Source organism: Galeopterus variegatus, unplaced genomic scaffold (assembly GCF_000696425.1).
Source record: "Galeopterus variegatus unplaced genomic scaffold, G_variegatus-3.0.2 Scaffold7040, whole genome shotgun sequence".
Classification (NCBI taxonomy): domain Eukaryota; kingdom Metazoa; phylum Chordata; class Mammalia; order Dermoptera; family Cynocephalidae; genus Galeopterus; species Galeopterus variegatus.
The window spans coordinates 53,569-60,945 of NW_007733151.1; the positions used below are offsets into that span (position 1 = coordinate 53,569).

At 33.5% G+C, this 7,377-nt stretch overlaps 1 pseudogene; it reads left to right on the forward strand.

The window, feature by feature from the left end:
- Positions 1 to 3,885: 3,885 nt before the first annotated feature.
- On the forward strand, positions 3,886 to 4,704 carry LOC103607013 (annotated as a pseudogene).
- Positions 4,705 to 7,377: the final 2,673 nt, after the last annotated feature.

Sequence of the window (7,377 nt, forward strand, 5' to 3'; positions counted from 1 at the left end):
AATTCAGAGCATTGGTTCTCTTGGAACCAAAAAATAGAATGGTGAAATGATATTTTTATATCTACCCACTAACTTGCATTTTTTTATTTGTTTATTTAAAGGCTATCTTACCAAAACATAAGGAATTATGCTATTTTTAGAATGCAAAGTCAATCTAAATATAAAAACATTTAAAAATAATTGTAAATAAAATTTAAATATGGCATCAAAACAAATTAAAAGTGTAATAAAGGCTGTTCGAGTTTTAATCAAATAGTATGTTTAATAAAATGATTTACATAAAAATGAAGAACTTACATTAAAAAGACATCATTAAGAGAGTTAAAATAAAATGAGTTTCTGACACTTGTAACTGACAATGAGCATATATCTCAAATATATGTAGAACTCCCACAATAGGAAAAGGACACATGACCTAATAGAAAATTGAAGAGATATATATAATACATATATATGTATTTATGATAGCTAAAAAAAGGAAGAAAGGCTAAATGTCCATCATGGGCAATGCGCATAAATAAATGGCAGCAATAAATCACACCAATATCTAATAGAAAATTGAAGAGATATATATAATACATATATATGTATTTATGATAGCTAAAAAAAGGAAGACAGGCTAAATGTCCATCATGGGCAATGCGCATAAATAAATGGCAGCAATAAATCACACCAATAAAAATAAATTACAGACACTTGCAACAACATGAGTATTCAATAAGTATTCTTTATTTCATAAATAAATAAATGAATGAATGAATAAATCAATACTGGGAAACTGATTAAATAGGACTTCTAGTAAGGGCTGAACCAAGTAAAACATAAAGTTAAATATAAAAGATATTCTAAATATGGATTTTAAAAAATAAAATGAATGTTAAAAATAATTCAAAAGAGATCATATATAATAAGAAAGAAAATAAAATGTTTATTTTTTTACATGGAAGAGCAAATCTCAGTACTACTGAATAGTGAATTGCAAGCAAATTTTTGTGTTTTAAAATTTGGAAGCTACAACTAGTATAATTGAAAAAAGACACCTTTTCTATATCACTATAGTAAATTAAAAAGAATAAAAATATCGTTAGAGCACAGCCTTATAACACCAAGGTCACAGGTACAGATCTCAATGTTGGCCATCTGCCAAAAAAAGAAAAAGAAAGAAAAAAATAGAGTACCAAAAATAAAATATAGGAATATATAGCAAATTAAAAATAATAAAATTGATTAAAATTCCCAAGAAAAAGTCCTTGACTCCTCAGATTACATTACGAAACAAAAAACAAGCATGTTTTCAGGAAAGAAAAACAGATTTCTTCCAGTCCTATTCCTCAGATGCTTTAATTTAAAAAAAAGAAAAATCATCTTTATAGCACAGAATTTGGTAAAGTCTTAGGAACATTTTTTTAAGAGAAAATTTCATAAGCCCGTGAAGAGAAAGGGGAAGAAAAATAATACTACTGGTGAGCTAGATTCACAATCATATGAGAGGACTAACTAGCTTTTGTCATAGAAAAACAGGAAAGTTCCACGTATTACAGCGAACATTTGGAAGACATGAAGTTATTAAAATTTTTGTGAATGACACTATTTTTCAATAGACAACCTACCAGACTTCATCAATCCCAATGTACACGTTTTCTCATAAAGTGTTAAAATGTTTATTAAACATCTGACAATTGGAATGTGCCTTATATTTGATGTGTGCTTCAATTATAATTTGTTTTTGTTTTTCTTTGTCAATTGAACATAAGACAGTGGTACAATTTAAAATCAATGGCATCTTGAGCTCAGTCAAATGTTTGTTTTCTATCAAATCTAAGACCGCATCTCTTTATGTTTACACAGCTGGTGGATAATGCCTGCTTAAAGAATCGATTTTTCATAAAACCATTGCATGTCCCTGGAACATAATATGAAATGCCTGTTATTATTAACAATTAAAGATATTTCATGGCTCTAGGACTTAGTACACTTACAAGCTATGGTAATCAGCCTGCTGATGGCACCCAGTGATCTCTGCCTCCTGATATTCACACACTCTTGTATTCCCGCCCACATTTTACAAGTGCTGGTAGGTGTGATTGTTACCATATGGTAGAATAAAAACGTAAGAGAATATTGTTATAGTCTTAGAGGTAGGAAAAGTTTTCAAAAGTCATAAACAAAACCCTGAAACAAAATAAAACACTTCCTGGTCTGAATATATAAGCATTAACAGATGCTATGGCAAAACAAGGTTAATAAACAAAGTTTTTCCATAAACAAAGTTAAAAGATAGCCCCAAAATTTGAAGAAAAATGTTTAAAAACGTGTAATATAGAGTTAATATTCATAATATGAAAATATTTATAAATTTCTAAGGTAAAGAAAAACAATCAAAAAGACAAATGGACCAAAGATGAACAAGAAATTCATTGAAGTAATACCAATGAAATAGTGTTGGGACAATATTCATAATCATTCAAATTAAGGCAACAATGATATATTAATTTTAACTCATCTGATTTAAAAATTAGAATTATGGACAGTAGTTATTGTAGACAAAGTGATGAGAAAATAGGTTGCAAGTGACACAATTTTTTTTTTTTTCCTTTTTGTCTTTTTTCGTATCCGGCAACGGATCGCAACCCTTAGTGTCGCGCCCGTACTGGACTGGACCGGCAACGGAATCACAACCCTTGGTGTTGCGCCTGCACCTCACTCAGCCAGTGAGCGGGAACCGGTCTGTATGTGGGATCCGAACCCTCGGCAGGAGTGCTGCCGCACTCCCAAGCGGCGCACTGTAGCAGTGCGCCACCGGGCCGGCCCAAGTGACACAATTTTTAAGGACAATTTAGTAGTAGGATATAGAAAAATAACAAATATACCTTCTATTTGATGCACTGATATTCTCTCAAATAACATAGTATATATAAAGATTTATATCTATGAGAAAAGATTTATGATTATAATCATTACAACTGGACTTATAATAATAAAATGAAAGAAAAACCTGAATGTCCATTGATAAAGGAATGTATAACGTAAATTATCTCACATGCATATTGTTGAACCCCACATAGTAATTAAAAAGGATAAGACAGATCTATATGCAGTGACAATAAATTATATCTATAGTGTATTGAAAAGTACATTAAAATGGATATGACAGTGAAGGTACTCAATATTATCTCACATGCATATTGTTGAACCCCACATAGTAATTAAAAAGGATAAGACAGATCTATATGCAGTGACAAGAAATTATATCTATAGTGTATTGAAAAGTACATTAAAATGGATATGACAGTGAAGGTACTCAAAAAATTAAAAATGTAATTACCATATAATCCAGGAATTCTAGTTCTTGGTATATACCTTCTTTCCCTTTAAAAGCTGGGTCTCAAAGGGATATTTGTGTACCCATGTTCATAGTAGCATCATAAACAATAGCCAAAAGTGGAAGCAATCCAGGTGTCCATTAAATGATGAATGAATAAACAGAAGGTGGTATATACATACAAAGAAACACTATTCAGCCTTAAAAAGGAAAGAAATTCTGACATGTTCCACAGCATGGATCAACCTTGAGACTATTATGTTAAGTGAAATAAGCCAATCACAGATAATTCAAATACTGTATGATTTCACTTATACCATGCACCTAGTGTAGTCAAATTCATAGAGAATAAGTAGAGTGATGTTTGCTAGGAACGGGGCTGGGGAGAGGGGAACAGGGAGTTGTCAGAGTTTGTTTCACAAGATGAAGAGTTTTGGAGATCGGATGCACAACAATGTGGACATACTTAACATTACTGAACTGCACATTTAAAATTATTCATAGAGTGAATTTTATGTATATTTTACCACATTTAAAAAATTAAGATTGTTCGCATCAACGCCATGGTGTCACCTCGCCCAGCGCCCGACGTGCTGAGGGAAGCTGAGGTGAAGTGTGTTGGCCTTTCTGCACGTACCACAGGAACCAGTAATGCAGTCATGTGCCTGGACCTTGCAGCTTCTTGTATGAAGTGCCCCTTGGACAGGTATCACAGAGGTTGAGAGAATAATCTCTGGAGTCAGGAAGAGTCAACATGTTTAGACCAAATCTCAACACCGTTACTAGCTCTGTGAGCCTCCAATTTCCTCATCCATACAGCTTGTTTAGTTAAGCTTTCTGGTTTGAACAAGAAGATGTATCAGAGCTGTCTTAAATATTTTGAGTGTTTACTGGGCCTGAATTCAAATATTGGAATAAGAGACTTAGCAGTACAGTTTACCTGTTCAGAAGCAGGGAACATGGTTTCAAAGATACTGCAAAGCAATGAGTCCAGTCTTCCACGGACACAGCAAGTAGATCTGAACTTATCCAGGCTGCTTTTCACCACTGCTGCCCTACTGTCAGCATGCAAGATTCTAAAGCTAAAAGTGGATAAAAACAAAATGGTAGCCACTTCTGGTGTGAAAAAAGCCATATTTGATCGACTGTGTGAACAATTACAGAAGATTGGACAGCAGATTGACAGCGAGCCAGGGGATTTAGCTTCTCCATTACCAAAGAAAATGAAGACAGTGGTTGAAACCCCAGAAAAGGAAATAGAGAAGGTAGTAGAGAGCCCACATAAATCTCAGAAAGTTGAAGATCAGACGCAAGATTATGAAGAATTGAAAAGGAAAATATTGGAAAACGCTACCAATGCTAAAAAGAGTACAGCAGAGTGATTGCAGCTTCCAGACTGGCATGTGCTGCAAACTGATAGTACCTCGTCACCTGCAAGAAGATTTGAGGGCTTTGGAATTTTGTTTGAAATTTTATAACAAGGATCCTAAGACTATCGTCTTAGTAGCAAAGAAGCCAGCACTGGGGCTGAGTTGTGGGCAGCAGTCTGGCCCCTGACGTGGGTAACATTAGATCAACTACAGTGCCAGATTGGCAAAGCCTTGGCTCCCCACAGGTCTGCTCTTCTACAAAATGGAATTGGAGCCACTTTACTTTTTTGTTTTGTTTTAAGCAAAACTCAATCTTCTGTCTTCTACAGAATATAACCTTTAGGCTGAATGGAATCTTACAAATTTTACTTAAGTTTTTGTGTAAGTTTTTTGGTTTGACTGAATTGTACAGCCCAAGTTAATAAATGTTATTTTTATATACAAATAAATAAATAAATAAATAAAAAGCAGTTTACAAAACAACTTGAATAGTATATTTCTGCTTTTACAGAAAATACACACATATTTGTATGCGTTTGTAAAAGTACATTTAAGGCTAAAACTGTAAAAAATGTATTTTCAGAAAGATATTAGGGTGAGAAGAAGTAAATTTTTACATTTTATAGTTAAAAATGATTAGCATTTTTATGAGTATGCATTATATTTTAGTTTAAGATCGTGGAGAATTGGAAAAAAGAACACAGCGGAATAAAATGCATTAGTGGTCAGTAGAACTTCTCATGTAAAATGATAGCCTGATAAACCCAAACTTATAGAATTCCTCACATTTGTCTCTGAGTTAAAGTCTGTGTTTTGGAAATTACCAACAGCTGCAAATGCAGATGTTAGGTTCACACGTGAATCTTAGAATAAAAAGCACCTTAGGTAGTAGTTGTGGGAACAGGAGGCCCAGAAGTTGATATCCACAGATGATATTGATTGCAAACCACTACCCCAGATATCCTTTAAACTCTCTTTCCTATGACTTTCAAGTTTGTTTTTTATTTTTGTCATATTGCTTTAAGATATTTTATTATGTTGCAAAGAGAAACATGTAAGGCATAGCCCCATCTCTTGTTGTATCTAGATTAGTTCTAAACAACTATCTTTTATTTTTGTCATATTGCTTTAAGATATTTTATTATGTTGCAAGGAGAAACATGTAAGGCATAGCCCCATCTCTTGTTGTATCTAGATTAGTTCTAAACAACTATCCAGATAACGTAGAGGCTAACCTCCCATGGGGAGAGAATGATATCATTTACTCACCTGCTCACACAATTTCCCAGTCTCAAATTTCCCCAGCCTTTTTTACACCAACTGCCAACTGTGTTTTGTCCCTAATCTTCTTATTTGGGGATAAACGAAGTGTATGAGGTCCCCCCAAAAAAACTTATTTTCATGAAGCCTGCACTAGTAGTTTTCACTGAGAGTCACTCTGAAGGCATTACTGTTGGTCCTTGATGAGCATGGGGGTTGGGGGGTAGTATTGGATTTTATCTACAAAGTAAGTTCTGCTGCTAATTAGGATGGTCATGAATACTTCTCTCCTACCTAATTTCGACATGGTCTCAATAAAGCTTCTTTGTTGTGGTTTATGTTCCCCAAGATAATTTAGACTTTTCTGCAAATCAAATAAGTGAACAGGATGTAATCTGAGAATAGGATTTTAAATTAGTCTGAGGATGGGTATATTACTTACTTATACAGAGACGGCAGAACCCACAAAATCGCAATAGCTGTGTGGCAGCCAGGTCTAAACTATGTGCATGGCCTGCTACAGCCAAGTGGAAAATAGAATGTAGTACTGTATTTAAATAGCACTGGTCATATTTGTGGAGAACTTGCTTTGGGCCTTGTCCTGTTTTAGGTGCTGGGCTTTAGAGTTAGAAAATTCTACATTCCAAACTTGCTAGTTAAGTAACTTGGGGCAAATTTCTAACTTCAGCAATCTTCTGCTTATTTTTAAAATGAAGATATATAAACACTTGACTAGCATGATTGTTACAAAGATTAAATATGTGTTTCATTTTAAATATTTTGCTTAGTACCATAGCACCCTGCACAAAGTAAACGTTTGCTAGTATTTTAATTAATTCACTTACACTGGCCTCAGTATGATTTTTGGTATTCTGATTTATGACTCAGAAAATCCAGCTAATTTGCTGCACTTTGGTGAAAGAATACGTTAATGAATTTTTATTTTCACACCCTCTTCAAATCAATTAGGTCAAATGTTGACTTCTCTCATTATTCCAGTTTCCTGTATATCACATACTGGCTTTGTAGTCATAGTGCCTGACACTAAGGTGATGAAATTTTCATTTCAAAATGGAGAAAGCTATGCAATTTTAAAGATAGCAAATAGGTAGATAAATAAATAAAAGCTGTTGATTCTGTTATATATTGTGTTGTTGACATATATTGATGAATGTTGTAGCTCCACAGACTTTCAGTATATAGTTAACTCATCTTCAAACTCTGCTTCTTATTAAAATATAAATGTGAATATAAATAATAAATTAATTAAATAAAAATGTAAAAAAATATATACATACACACCTATAATTTGTTTGTTTATCTTTTAGTGCAAGCACAGATAGATACAATCAGAATAGGACAGAGGATATTACCTCTAACCCAAAGTCCCTAATGTCTCTGCCACAGTTGGTTCTATAAAAAGGC